Raw genomic sequence first — 15,550 nt, 5'->3', positions numbered from 1 at the left:
TTTTTTGGTCTTTTTGAGACAGGGTCTCCCTGTAGCTTCAGCTGTCCTGGAACTCACTATGTAGACCAGGCTGGCCTTGAACTCACAGAGATCTGCCTGCCTCTGCCTCCCAAGTGCTGGGGTTAAAGGCGTGCGAGGCCCTACATATTAACATTTTAAAATCGCACCCCTGGAAGGCTGAGCTGCAGGGTTGTTTGGCTGTTCTCTGTCTTGTTGTTCTCCTGCAGTCACACTGTCCCTCACCATGTTGGTCTTCCCCCAGCTCCCTGATCAGACAGAAGCTCTTAGAACCCAAGAGCCATTTTCATCCTTTTTGGGAACCCATTCTCTCCACCTTCCCAGGCTCTACTCTTTTCTACAAAGACAAGTGCCTTTAATCTTACAAAATTCTGCTCTCAAAACTCAGTGTTCCTAAAACACCGTGCTGCGGGAAAAGTAGAGGTTCTAGGGTTGGAAAACCTGGGTGTACATCCTAGCTTAATGTAAACCAGCTGGGTGACGTGGTGCAAGTTATTTAATCTCTCTTAGTCTTAATTTCCTTAGATACAAAAAACAGGTAAATAGCCCTTTCTCCCAGAATAACAATGAGGAAAAAGTGCAGCAATGAATGCCAGTGCCTGGGTGGTGTGGCACAGAGTAGGTGCTCAGCAGCTGCACGCCCGTGCCTGGGGGGTGTGGCACAGAGTAGGTGCTCAGCAGCTGTATGCCCGTGCCTGGGTGGTATGGCACAGAGTAGGTGCTCAGCAGCTGTACGCCAGTGCCTGGGTGGTATGGCACAGCGTAGGTGCTCAGCAGCTGTATGCCCGTGCCTGGGTGGTATGGCACAGAGTAGGTGCTCAGCAGCTGTACGCCAGTGCCTGGGTGGTATGGCACAGAGTAGGCGCTCAGCAGCTGTACGCCAGTGCCTGGGTGGTATGGCACAGCGTAGGTGCTCAGCAGCTGTATGCCAGTGCCTGGGGGGTGTGGCACAGCGTAGGTGCTCAGCAGCTGTATGCCAGTGCCTGGGGGGTGTGGCACAGAGTAGGTGCTCAGCAGCTGTATGCCAGTGCCTGGGGGGTGTGGCACAGAATAGGTGCTCAGCAGCTGTATGCCAGTGCCTGGGGGGTGTGGCACAGAATAGGTGCTCAGCAGCTGTATGCCAGTGCCTGGAGGGTGTGGCACAGCGTAGGTGCTCAGCAACTGTTTCTCTTCTCTTGGCTCCATCTTGCTCTGACAGCACCCTCTTTGCTCTGCCACAGCCATGGTTAGCTTTCTCCAGGTTTGCCCATGGATATTTATTATGTTGGTTTCTCTTTCATCCATTCAACATTTGCTGGACCTTTTCTATCTGTTCTAGGTTGTGCTAGGCCCTAGGGATGGCTATGATGGACCCCTTGCTGCCTTAGGGAGCTCAGAGAAAATTGAGTGACCAAATACATGTGTATATAATCTTTGGGTCCTGTGGTAAATAGCACTATAGGATGTACATGAGCTACTTTTGAATATACCATGTGGATGACTTCATTACTTTCAGATTAACCCAGTGAGTTATAGCTGAGCCAAGCTGTGTCCCAGGCATTGTACCTAGTGCTGGGCATTCAGGGTGAAAATGGAATCTTCATCTGTAAGCAGGGCAGGGGCCAGTGTGGTAGATAGACAGGAGAACCTAAGGGCTACACCATGTGGCCACTGTTCCACACCCATAGGACAGTGAAATGTAAGGGGTGACTAGATAGAGAAGGCAGCACCCAATACTTAAGGATACATGGGCTAACCAAAGGAGAGGCTCAGCTGCAGAAGAGAGGCCAGCCGTGGGGCTCAGGCCACCACAAGTAGCTCTGGATAGTGTGATGCATAGGCGGGAAGCTCAAGACTTCAGCAAACTCTTCTCTTTCCCCTCCTAGCACCACTCCCAACCTTGGTCCCAGTTCCAGAAATCTCCATTTCCCCAAAGCTTCGGCCTCTATGATGGTAAGGCCCGGCCTAGTCTGGGAGGCATTCAGCCCAGGTTCTTCCTGAGGGACATTGGAAGGACAAAGAGGAGATGAAACCCTGGTGGGGCTTAGGCTGGACTAGAGGGAGGAAAGTCTCTGCAATTTGCCCCCTGGTATACTGTCAGGACACTGAGCCATGTCCCAGGTTAGTTTTGGGCTGTGGTTACTCAAACTAGCAGTACCAGCTGTATGCCATCAGAGAAGAGCCTGCTTCCTCCCTGGAGGCCTCCCTACCCCAGCTCCTATGCTTATAGATTTCTGATAAGTCTCCTTGGGCCCCTGTTCCAGCCAAATGAGCTCCTGTTAATTTGGTCAAGGCAGAGGTCCCTTCACCACCATCAGGCCACAAGAGTCTCAGGACACCCCACATTGCTGAGATGGATGCAGGTATGCTCATGTATGCACGCACACACACACACACACACACACACACACACACACACCTCCCACCACTGGAGCTCACAGCACCACACACGTAGAGATACCACTCACCCAGCATCTGCTCTGAGACACACATATGCGAATGCCAGAAGGGCCCAGCTTGCCTCTGCTCCCTCAGCTACCTCTGGGGAGAATCAGCCCCTTGGAAGGTTCTGGGCCTCCAGCCCAGGGGTATCAAGCTCACGCCAGAAAGCCCCAGTATCTCTCACTGAGAGGGCACCAAAGGGTTAAGAAAGAACATTTCCAGGGAGTTTGCCTCTTAATCAACACAGTTAATTCTTTTCCTTTTACAAACATAAATTCTTGGCAGTCAGTAACCAAGAAAGAAAGGGGCAAGAAAAAAAGCCTTAACCCAACATTAGTCGAATCTTTGCCTCTTCCTATTTTTTTTTTTAAGACCCAGGGGAATTCAAAGCAATGAGAGAAATCCCAGCCCAGATGGAATGTTTTTGCTAATATATGCCTGCAAGTTATTTAAGTATGTGCATGTGTGTGTGTGTGTGTGTGTGAGAGAGAGAGAGAGAGAGAGAGAGAGAGAGAGAGATGAGAGTGAGCAAGCATAGCTGAGTGGTGTGTATGTTTGTATTTGCACATGTGTGTAACAAAAGCACACAGCACAGCAGAGCTATCGCCTCCCTCTCTGCTGGAGCCCTAGCTGGCCTCTGGCTCCAGCTCTCCTATCTACACCTGAAGCAAAATAAAGTCATTCACAGGACTGTCCTTGTCCTTCAACCTTGGTCTTTGTCCCTGCTTCCTCAGCCCCAGGATGACCTCAGTGACCCATTCTGTTCACCATATACATTTATTGACCTTCCCTGCTTAGCCAGGCCAGAGCTGTCATGCCAGACTTGGAGGTGAGGGAAGGCTGAAAGGACCAAATCTACCTCTTACGCTATACCCCAAGAACACTCCGCCTGAACACCTGGCCTCTCATTCTCTCCTCTTAGAGCTCCCTCAACATCTTTAGACTCCTGAAGTACTCCTTCTTTTGCCTGAAGAGTGCCCTCCTCAATGACAGGCAAGAAGGTTCAGCTCCGCAGCTGCCCCAGCCTCCTCTTCTTTGCTCCCTCCTAATCTGACTTTCTTTTCATACTTCCTTCTAAATCGCGCCTCTGGTCTTATTCTCAGCTGTGTCGGTTCCAACTTCCTGATTTCCAGGGAGAGATTAGGCAGTTTTCTCCATCCAAAGGCACTTGGGAGTCCTGGGCTACCCCAGGGCTGGCTTGACCCCTTTCTAGCCAGGGAGCTGCTCTTGCTCGGCTGAGCCCTGGCCCACCCTGAGTCCTGGGCCTTCCCTGTGGAACTTGCCATGCTCTAGCCTGCCCTGGCTTCACCACAGAGTCCAGGGTCCTATCACTTCCCCTCCACACAGAGGCCTCCAGTGACTCCAGTTGGGCCCAGCGTGGGGAGTTCACAACTTTCTTTATCACCAGCTTCAGGGGGCTGCTATCCTTAGAGCCCTCAGTCTGGAGGGTCCACGGGTTTGTCGTGCTTTTCCTCTGGCTCTCTGCCACTTTCACCGACTCTTGCCCTCACAGGCCCTTTTGAGAGAACAAGGGCCATCCACAGTCTATCTGATGAAGGATAGGACTGAACTGCCAGCTCTGCGTCTACTGTCTCTGCACATTGGCTGGTGCCATCTTAGTCTGGGGCTCAACACAGCTCAGTTTGAGACGGCACAAGCCAAGCCAAGTTTAGGAACTGAGGAGGTGGGGAGCTCTGAGGACGGGAAGGAGAATTTCCAAGAAACCTAAGAAACGAGTTTTGGACTCGGTGTCATTTGAGTTTGTTTGCATGCAAAAGTAGGTGATAGTAGTGGCTTAGCTCTGACTTCCAGTGTGGAAGAAAGAGTGGCCTAGAAAGGAATCTCTGAGGCAGAAAAAGAGAAAGACTTTCTGGGGGAAGTGTACTGAATTGACACCTTGTCAGGGCTACAGCTTCCCACCAAAATGGGTGGGGTCCTGGGTGTGCCTTCCACACATGAACACTGGCTTCCCAGAGCCTGGAGATGCCAGAAAGATACTCAGTCTGTCTTGGACTGCGGAATCCAGGGAGGCCATGAGTCTCTCAACACCACCGTGTGTAAAAATATCGAAGGGGAAAGCCTCAGCCTTATTCATGTTCTCACATGAGTCACTCCAAGAGGTTGAAAAATGCTGGGCTAAAAGTTAACACAGAGGTGACACGAGGCTGACCAGAGTGGAGTAGGTGGCCTCTGGCTGAAACCGGGAGCCTGAATCAGGCTCAGGCAGTGTGACATAACTCTAAGAGTCAGACCTTCACATAGGTGTGTGCCATAGGTGACCTTGTTTCCTGGAGCCTGCATCCTAAAGCAAGTGTGATCCCAGTGCCTACATGGTGTAGTCACTGAAGCCCGGTTGCTTATTGGTGTTATCTGCTGGGGCACTGGCAATCACTTCATTCACCAGGGATATGAAGAGATAGGGAAGGTGATCTAAGCAGAGCCTCTCTGTCTTCCAGTGGGACCTGGGCCTACACCTTTTCCAACGTGTGCATAGTTCATCAGTGGCAGAGGAAAAACGTGATGTACTCTTTAAGGAGCCCATGTGCCCATCACCCACATAGGCAGCTCAGGGGAGTCACAGAAGCAGAGAGAGAAGGCTCATCAAAACCAAGGGGTGATTGGGAGGACAGCAAAACAACGTGGCGACCAAGCCATCGCCATTCTGGGTCCCAGCTCCCTCTCCCACAGAAAGCCTTGAGGGTCTGAGGGGCTCTCCCGTGCTGTCCTCTTGGTTTTTTAATGGTTTTAATTTTTTTTTTTTGTATCTTTAAATTTGATGTGTGTGAGTGTTTTACTTGCATGTATGTAAGTGCACTGATGCCCACAGAGGCTAGAAGAGGGTGTTCGATCTCCTGGAACTGGAGTTATGGGTGGTTGTTAGCCACCTTATAGGTGCTGGGACCAGAACCTGGGTCTTCCGCAAGAGCAGTCTGTTCTCTTAAACCACTGAGTCATCTCTCCAGCCCCTTTAATTTTCTAAAAAGATTTTATGTGTGTAAGTGTTTTGCCTGTATGTATGAAAGTACAACATGTATGCGCAGTGCCCACAGAGGCCAGAAAAGGGCAAGGGATCTCTTGGAACTGGAGTTATGGACAGCTGTTAGCTACTATGTGGGTGCTGGGAACTGAACCAAGGCCCTCTGGGAAAACAGACAGACTCTTAACCACTGTGTTAGCTCTGTAGGTCCCCACCTTAGATTTTAAGAAACACCCCTTCTGACATCCTCTCCCTTCAACTCCTTTGGAGGGTATGTTATCTCAAAGACCTGGGAGCCTCCTCTACTCTCTGCCAGTTATTCTCCAAGACCCACCCAGGACCTGGAGTGGGTTCCCTCCTCCCCAATGTCAGTTTCCCACAGACTAAGTTGTATTACAAGATGGGTCTTCTTTCTCTCTGGGCTTGCTGCCTTGCCTGCCCAGCTGGCTGTCTCCTGTCTGATGAGGCAGAGAGTGGGGAGCCAGATTCATTCAGATGTGGAGGAGCAGCCTGCCTCTGAGATCCAGCACTGGGAGAATGTACTCTCTTCTGGGATCTCTTTCTAGAGTCTGGTAGCTCTAGGATGCTTTCTTCTGCCAAACATGTACCTGTGTGGTTACATACATGAACAAATATATGTAGATATATACACGTGGGGGTTTATGAGGCAGGCTGCCTTGATACCTGTCCAACAGCAGCCGAGCTCAACTGTGCTCCCAAAAGGGTAGGTCGGGTGTCTCCCCAGGCAGATTTGGTTTGTCCCTTCCTCCTTCTCCCAACTCCCCAGCATCAAGCTGTCATCCTCAGCAACTCCTCCCTACAGCCAGGCTGTTGCTATATCCTCACCCTTCCTCCGCAGCAACTCTGAAATCTGTTCCTTTCTTGGTCTCCGCCCCCTCCATCAACATCCCCCGCCCCTTGTGTCCCCATCACTTTCCATGGCCCCTTGTCTCTTGATCTCTGTCTCTCTCTGCTTTTTACTTTCTCCAACTCTGTGCTTTGCCCATCTCCTGTCCTGCTGATTTTGTGTAGAGCCCTGCAAGCCTTCTTTCCTCTGGTGCAATTTATGTCTCTGTCTCTGTGTTTCTCCAGAAGTAACTGAGCCAGGAACTCTCCTCAGATATAGAGCATACCTAACCCATTTCCAGCCCTGCTGGCAGTGAATTCACAGGTCTGGGCTCTGAGCACAAGCTGGAGGCAGCACAGGGCCAAGAAGGATGGCAGGGCCCTCCTGTGCCTGCTGTGCCTCAGAACCAAGTGCCTTGGGAAGAACAGCTAGGTGGGGAACCAGTGAAGCAGCCTGGCCTGTTACTAAAACAAGTGTTGGGCGGCCTGGCTTATTTGCATGTTGGGTCTCTTTTACATAAATCTGCATGTCAAGCTGGAGGCCCTGGAGCCAGGTAATCTAAAAAGATGCATTAATCAGTGCGCCCTGTTGTTGCAGGTGTCAGCCAGCCGCTTCTTCCCACTGACAGAGCAACCTCACCAGCCAGAGGCCCTGGTAGGGTGGGGGTGGAGCAGGGCAGGGCTGCTGCTGACAGGCTGCTGATCTGCTTCAAGTTGTGGATAGCCCAAGGAGCAGCCTGATACCCAGCCCAGCTAGCTCCGGAGCAGTTCTGCGAGAATGTATGGGTCCTGGTGTGTAGAGTGGACTATGGAGCCTGCCAACTGAAAATGAGGGCACTTGGGACTCTGTAGGGGTGCAGAAAGTGGGCAGGAACTTTCCAAGGGAACTCAGTTCTCCATGGTGATGTCCAGATCAAAGTCTTTGCACTTTGGCTCTCAGCAAGGTTTCTTCCCTGCTCCTTGGCTGCCTAGGAGTGGGTGAACATCACTCCGTTTGAAGGTCTCCAGGATCTAAGGGGCCCAGGGATGACAATCAGTCCTTCACCCTAGCCTTCAGCAAGCACTGCTTCTCCTCTGGCCATCTGGGATACCCTCCAGTCCTTCCTTACACAAGTTTCCCTTCAGAAAAAGGCAAAGGGTGATACCAGAGATAGTGGTTTCCCTGCCTCTAGAAAGTGTTACTTCTTGGCTCCCCTGGGATTGGGACATGGTTCTCGAAGCCCAAGACTTCAGAGAAACCCCTTCATACGACAAGGCCTCAACCCCAGTTCCCCTCCACTAGGCAAAGGTGAGCCAGCCCTGGGAGTCTTAATATGCCACAGGCTCCCACCCTGTCCAGACCCTCCTGTTGTTTGTTTAAAGGGGATCCTTGGCACATACGCAGCCAACCAGGGCTGTTTCAATTCATCTCTGGGCAGGAGGCTGACCAGCATAACTACTGCAGCTGGGCCATCACAGAGGCCAGAGAGCCTGGAGTAAAACAGGAACTGTGGAATCCAGCACACCTCTGCCTGTATCCTGGAGCTGCCACTGCCAGCTGTGTGACCCAGGGCAGAGACACCTGGCCTCTCTGAACCTAGTTCACACATTAGTAAGAGAGTTCCTTCCTCATGGATTTCTTATGAGACTTCAGGGAGACAGAGCATACCAGTGCTGCCCAGTACACCTGACTCAGAAAGATGCCAGCAGCCATGCCCAGTCCTCTCACAGACCTAGGGATCACTTCCAGGTGGGCTTGGGTCAGAGGAAGGCAGGGGCCTCTCTCTTACCACCTCTTCCTCTTCCTGCTGCTCCCTCCCATCCATTCTCCACATATGCTCCAAGGAATATTTTTAAACAAATGTTATCAGGCCACTCCCAACTCACTCCTTGCTGGCTCTCAAGTACACCCAGGAAGCAGTGGGGCTCCCTGGCATGGCCTCCCTGGGCTGCTTGGGATCTGATTCCTCCTGATCTCCACAGCCTCCCCTCTTGTTCTCTCATAAGCCGAGCTCTGGTCATGCTGCAATGCACACAGCTGCGTGCTCCACTCACCTCTAGGTTTTGTACAGGCTGCTTCCTGATCCCAGTCACTCTCTTCCCTCACATACAGAAATGGTTTTCTCCAGGGCCTGCCTTCTTTCAAGGACTGAAAGGGTTAGGTTCAAGGGTTCTGCATCTCAGGAGACAGCCTGAGAGGTGGGAGCAGGAGGGACCCCAGAACATCTAAGGTGACCTTCCCTCAGCCTGAGAACCCAGGCTCCTGGGAAAAAGGTGGCTTCCTCCACATTCCACATGAAGAGCCATCACCAACTCATTGTTGGCACTGAGGGCACCACATTCAAACATCTCAGCATTAACCATCTCTCTGAGGAAGACTGGATGCTCAGAAAGACTTGGGGGCACCAAGGAATGACTTTCAAACTATACAAAGAAACCTCCACAATGCAAGTATTTGGGGGAACTGCCCTACCTTCATACTCCCATCCCACTATCTCTCTTTGCCTCATCTGTAAAGAGAACAGGACTTGAGCCTAGAAAAGTGAGGATGAAAGTAGGGGGCACCGAGGACTGGCTTGTTGAAAGACAGTTCAGTGAAATCCAGTCATCCATTGGCCTATGGAATGTACACACATTCTGGAATCTGAAGATTTGAGTTTAAGGGCTACTTCCTAGCAAAACAAATGGGCAACTCACTTGGCCTTTTGAAACTCACTCTTCAACTGTAAAATGGGGTGAAAATTGCTCTCTCTTTACCAGGCTGGCATTGGCTAAACAGGTCCACATGCAAATACTGGGACTTGGGTGGGGGTTTATCTTTGTTTCTGAGACAAGGCCTCATGTAGCACAGACTGGCCTTGACCTTGCTTTGTAGTGAGGCTTATCTTGAACTTCTGATCCTACTGACTTTAACTCCTGAGTGCTAGAATTCCCAGTGTACACAACCATGCCTGGTTTTATGCTGTGCTGGGGATGGAACCCAGAACTTTGACCCTGCTAGGTAAGCACTCACCAACTGACCTACCCAAGCTCCACAAACGTGTTTTTGTTGTTTTGTTTTGACACTGGACATTAAACGTTGGTCCACTCGTGCTTGCTAGGCAAGTGCTCTAACACTGAACTATATCCTTAGTTCTCATTCTACTTTTTGAGACTGGGTCCCACTACGTTGCCCAAGTTGGCCTTGAACTCACTTTGTAGCCCAGGAAGACCTTGAACTTCTGATCCTCCTGCTTCAGCCTCCCTAGTAGTAGGGATTACAAGGCTTGAGCCAAGCTGCATGTATTCTTTTTAAAAATATTTTATTTATTATTTTTAGTATATGAGTATATTGCCTGCATATATGTAAGTGCACCAGTGTTGTGCAATGCCTTCAGAGGTCAGAAGAGGGCATTGGATTCCCCTAGAACTGGAGTTACAAACAGCTGTTAGCTACCAGGTGGGTGCTGGGAATTGAACCCAGGTCCTCTGCAAGAGCAGCCAGTGCTCTTAACCACTGAGCCATCTCTCCAGCCCCGCTACATGTATTCTTAGTGATGGGAACCAGGCCCTAGTGCCCAAGTGGATTGTTACTTGCCCATCTCTGCCCTTGTTCACATTCTATGCCTAATCTTCTATGGACTGAAAGGTGGCGGGATTACAAAATATTTGTTCTTTATGGCTAGACTTTCATGAGTTTTATCAAGCTGGCTGATAAGATAATCTGTCATGCAATGGCACCTGGTGTGAGGCAGTGACTTCATGGGCCATACTTTTTAATACCTGGAGGTCAATATGTAGGTTCTCAGTTGACAGGTGGGAGAATGACAGCTGAGGGGCCTCTCAAATCAGTCCTCTTTGTTTCTGCTCCGATGTCTAGAGTTGACCCAAGATTCCAAGCTAGCACCTTTCATGCCAGATGGTGACTGGCTCTTCTCTGGCTCCACTGAGCACTGAACCAAAAGGTTTTAAAAAGATGTGAAGTGAGCATTCTCCTTTAATTAAGTACAAAACCTCCGTATCTATTTCAGCCTTTGAAAAGTGAAACCCAGGAAGGCAAGTTCTTTAGTTAAAGGGGAGAGGTTCATAGAATGAATGTGCCCCCTCCATTTCTCCTGTGTAATTTAATGAGTTGGCCAGGCTGTACTGGCTCCAGACACCCTGCACTCTTCAGTCAGCAAAGGTCACATTAGAATGACTGACTGGTCAGGCAGCCTTGAGACAAGGTGAAAAGCTAGTATTCTGTCTCCTTGCTCAGTCACTTGTTGTGACCCCTGTAACCCTTGTTCTAACCAGATCAACCCTGAGTGTCGTCTCCCACCCCCACCCCCCCATCTCGGTGCCTCCTGAACTGTACCTGCCCTCCTGGCTCCGAGTCTGGGGATCACTCTCCTACCTCTCATGGCCTCAGACCCTCAGACTTTTTTTTTCTTTTGAGATCCTCCTGGCCTTGAACATACCACATAGCTGAGAATGACTTTGAACTTCTGACGTTTCTGTAGTCAGGAGAAGAAAGGCCATGCCTGGACTAGCTGGATCCCCACTGACTCCTCACAGACTCTCCCCTGGGCTGGCCAGGGACCAATCCAGGCATTCTTCTTCCAGGCATTCAGAGAATCTGTGTCACAAACACAAAATTCTCATTTGGTCAGCCCCATGTGAGTATTGTGAGGGCGCTCCTTGATGTGTTTGCCTTTCTCCACACCTGCTGTACTTCTTATCTTGAAAGACAAACTTGGGAGATGTGGGGCCATAACAAAATAGAATTTCCTAACAGTCACAGAATTCTAGAGCAAGAGGGGCATTGTAGGGTCAAGTCACCCAATCCCCCTTTAAAATAAAAAATTTTTAAAAAGTTTGGTTTTCCAGAAAAGGTCACACCATGTAGACCAGGTTGGCCTCAAAATCATGACCTTCCTGCCTCACCCTCCTGGAATGCTGATATTACCGACACCACTATCACACCAGTTCTAACTTTTTAATCACTGGGATGGGAGTGGGGTGGGGGGTGGAACAGGGTCTCAGGTAGTCCAGACTGGCCCCAAGCTTAAAGAAGACATTGAACTTTGACCCTCCTGCCTCTACCTCCCTAGTGTTGGGATTGCAGGTGTACACCACTACACCTGGTTTATGTGGTGCTGGGAATCTAATCCAGCGCACCTACATGCTAGGCAAGCACTCTACCAATCCCATCCCCTCTCCAAAATTTTAACAGATACCCTTTTATATAGGTAGACTGGAGAGCAGAGATCTAATGAGTTTTAATAACTAAAATAGACCAGTAGGCTTTAGCTCAGAATGCAAAGATAGCAGAGAAAAGAGAGCTGGAACTGCTTGGTTATCTGAGGGACGTCTACTGGTGAGAGCCACAGAGGATAGGATGCCCCAGTCCTCTGGGACATAGCTGTGCTCCAGATTTCCTCTGTGGTCATTCCTTTCAACTCCCTAGCCAGGCCCTTCCATGTTTCTGCTCATGTGTCATGGGGAGGGAGGTGCAATTTTAAATCCTATCAGTTAGGAGCAAAGGTTCCCAAGTCAGACCTGAATTCAAACATGTGTCTGTGAGACTCAACCAAGCGATTGCACCTTCTTTGTGCCTCAGTTTCATCATCTGTAGAATAGAGATAATAGCAGCCTCTTTCAAGGCTAATACCTGAGATCAGGGTGATAACTGAATGCAACATGTCTGACAGTTATCTCACCAGAACAGAAGCTCTGTGAGTCAAGGACTAAGTTTCACTTTCTGCTGGATCCAGAGGCATCTACCTCTGCCCAGGACATCAGTCAATAAATACACACATATGCGGCATTCAGGTGTGTTTAGCATTAACCCCCATGGTCATTATTGTTTGTATTGCCTAGAGTATCTCCTCGCTCTGCCTCCTTCACCTTTGCTTTCCTTAACCCTGAGTTCTTCCTGTCGCAGCCAGTTATGCCCATATTCCGACTGCATCAGTGGGTGCATGCACACCCTGCAGACCGTGCTTGCCTTTCCCCGGGCTGCCGGGCTTCTGCCTCTTTCACCTACAGAGAGAGAAGGGACACCACCAGGCCATGTCCAAATGGGGCTTCCCTGCCAGCCCTCACCTCATCCCATTCAGTATTCAAAGTGTTTTTCCCTCATCTACATTTTGAAATCCTAGTCACTCTCCTCTAGCACTGCCTAGTAAGTTAGGACTGGTTAAAAAACAAAAAACAAAAAACAAAAAGCCCTCTGCATTATTTTTTTTCCTTTCCTTTCCAAGAAGGCCATCCATTTATTTTTGTTTTGATTCAAAACTGCCTGATGTAATTCCCTTCTGCTTTGACAAACGGGACCCTCAGCAAAGAAGGAAACAGCGCCAAAGCAAGAAGGGAAGGGGTCAGAGGGTTCCGGAGATTCATGAAATTCCCATCCAACTGCGGCGGCTGGACAGCTCTATGTTCGGGCTCTGAATTTCAGGAAGACGAGGCACATCCTCTTAGGCATGCTGGCAGAGCTGGGCCCACATTTTTATGTTCCCTCTTCTCCTTTCCCTCTGTTTCTCAAGCCAGCGCAGAGAAGGCAATGTCTGCCTCTCTCCACTTGTGGGTCCAGAGTGCTAGCGATGTACAGAGATAGCCCCTTGTCTTCTCAGATACCCTGTTCACCTTGATTTTTCCCATCCTGGATTGAAAATTTTTATTCACTTTGATATAGTGAAAATCTGGATGGGAAAATTGCAGGAAATTGGTAACTAGATTGTAATATAAGATAAATAATTCAACGCTGCAAAGTCAGCATGAAAGCTAGATGTGGTACCTGGCATACTCCTGTAATCTCAGTATTCAGGAGGTCGAGGTAAGGAGACTCCCACAAGTTTGAGACCAGTCTGGACTACATAGGAAGCTTCACAACAGCCAGGACAACAAAAACAAGATCATGTCTCAAAGAACAAAGTAAAAACAAAGATTTAACATGAGCCCACAAACCTAGACTTGAATGAATCCGATGATGGCAAATGGTAATTTGCTGAAGAAAATAAAATACTAGCTGGCCACAGTGGAGGTCAGCACTCAGGAGGCAGAGGCAGGAGGATGAGGAGTTCAAGGTCATTCTCAGCTACATAGAGAGTTTGAGGCCAGTTTGAGCTACACAAGACCCTGTCTCAAACAAACAAACAGAAAATTTAAATGAGACCTACAAGCCATCAGCATTCAGCTGAAGCCTGTGAGAGAAGGGTCTGGTGTGATCTACAGGTAAGCTGGCAAGTGAAGAGTTCTGTGAGAGGAGTTTCTGAATCGGTGTGCCCCTTTCATGTGCATGACTGAAAACCCAATTCTGTTCACTTTTATCTTTGTAATGACAGCCAAACAAGAGTCCAGCAAACCAAATACATGGAAATGGTGGCTCTGTGCAGTAAGTGTTTTCTAAATTTTATCAGGAGTTAGTTATTCCCTTCCACCTTTATATGTGTTCTAGGGATCAAACTCAGTACTTGGCAAGCACCTTTATCTGCTGAGTCATCTCACTAGCCCCAGATAGTGTTTTGAGATTGGTCTCCTTCTGTTTATCTGAGCTCAGATCTTACTACCAGCAACCTGAAGCCTAGCAGGGAGGTCATATGTTGGGAGTGAGGGACACCCAGAAGGGCACTGATGGGCTTTGGCAGGTGGTAAGACTATCTCTCACCATGACCACAGGCCCTTAGAGGGGAGAGAGATCCTACATGTTAAGTTCAACAAAATGACCAGGCAGGTCTTGGCGGTCACAGCGTGAGTGCACTTTGTGTGCACATCCTCAAGACTGGCATGTTGAGCCAGTGAGTCCTGGAACTGAGGCCATCTCACACAGGCACAACCCAGAAACAGCCCATGAAAGCTAGCTGCTCACTGGCTAGTGCCCACAACTCTGGGATCCACACACGGGCTCCCTCCCAGGCCCTCCACCTCATCTTTCCCTGATGTCAGTAACTGCTCTTGGCCTGTTTTACAACCATCCTAGAAATCCCAGGCTCAGCTGCCCACCCTCCCTGGGCACAAAAATCAATGTTCAGTCCCTGTAGCTAAATCCCACCCAGGGCCTGGGGCACCCCAGCATTTGACTTGTGGTCTGGGGACTGGGATGGAGAAAAGAGCTGGGAATGGGTGCACGAAGGAGAGGCTGGAGGGACAGAAAAACAATTTGGATAGAGGTTAGACAGATAAAAATAAACTCTGTGTGGTGTTGTGACATGAATGGACTGAGTTCTTTACAGGCCAGTGATAGCAAGACTGACACTAAGTTGATTTCCTAACCCTTTGAGATAAACCAAGCCTTGCATGCTGTGAGCCTCCATGATGTGGACTCAGCCTGATTCTTTCAGCTTTTGGATGTGACCTCTAAGGAGTGAGAAAAGGAAAGATGGCTCAAGCTGAGAAAAAGGTTTCCAGACTTCCAGAACCACAGCACAGCAGGCAGTGCTATGCGTGCTACTCTCCCTAGCACAGCACTGGGTCTTTCAATTCCGAGACACTGATTCCAGGGCCCTCTATACAAATACCTAACGTCCTTTGGTAAAACAGTAAAGCGCTGAACTTTGGCAGTGTTTCTCAATTCTCGTAATTCTTGCTTCTGGAGGTCTTAAAGCTCAGTGATTACCTAGTTCACTCTGATCTGGGAGTCCTGATTACCTCCTCACAATGAGCCTTGCTGTTTTGTGTGACATCCTCTACTCCACACCCAGGTCCTTGTCACAGAAGCTGCATGGAAACAATTGACTCTGCAACCTGAGCACTATCAGTATTTATCTTCCTGCCTCGTCACGGGTGACAGGCTCTGACGCACTAGTGATGCTGCGTAGGTCTTTACCTGGTTACCCAGCCCTTTGCATCCCAGAAAGTACCGAGCACTTATTGATCCTGACAGAAAGCTCCTTTTAGCATCGGTCTACTCTGACCTCATCTTTCTGCGCAGAATCAACCTCGGAAAATCTCCCAAGCTTTAAGAACAGTTTCTGATAACCTACATGGAACACAGGTGGCACGGTTATCCAAACTTTAGGTGCTAAGAACTAAGTGTGGTTCAGTATGTCTACCGCACTCAGGACCCTGGGTTCCAGCTCTAGCACTGCAAAATAAATGAAGATTTCAGATGAAACAAAATTTCACAAAGCATCACTAAATCGAGACAGAGTAAACTTTCAAATCAACCTCGTTGGAACAAGGAACTGAAATTAACAAGATGAAATTTGTTACCATCAAATATAAACTTCTGCCCTTGGGCTCAAAACCCTAACGTCACAGCTCTATGATTTTAAAATTTGGAAGATGAAGTTCAAGGAACTCTGACTCACTGTAAGCTCAGGAGTGTGACGTGGCACTCAACAACCA

The sequence above is a fragment of the Nannospalax galili genome, unplaced genomic scaffold, assembly GCF_000622305.1.
Source record: "Nannospalax galili isolate Female #2095 unplaced genomic scaffold, S.galili_v1.0 scaffold315, whole genome shotgun sequence".
Lineage (NCBI taxonomy): Eukaryota > Metazoa > Chordata > Mammalia > Rodentia > Spalacidae > Nannospalax > Nannospalax galili.
Note: the sequence above shows the minus strand (reverse complement) of the source record.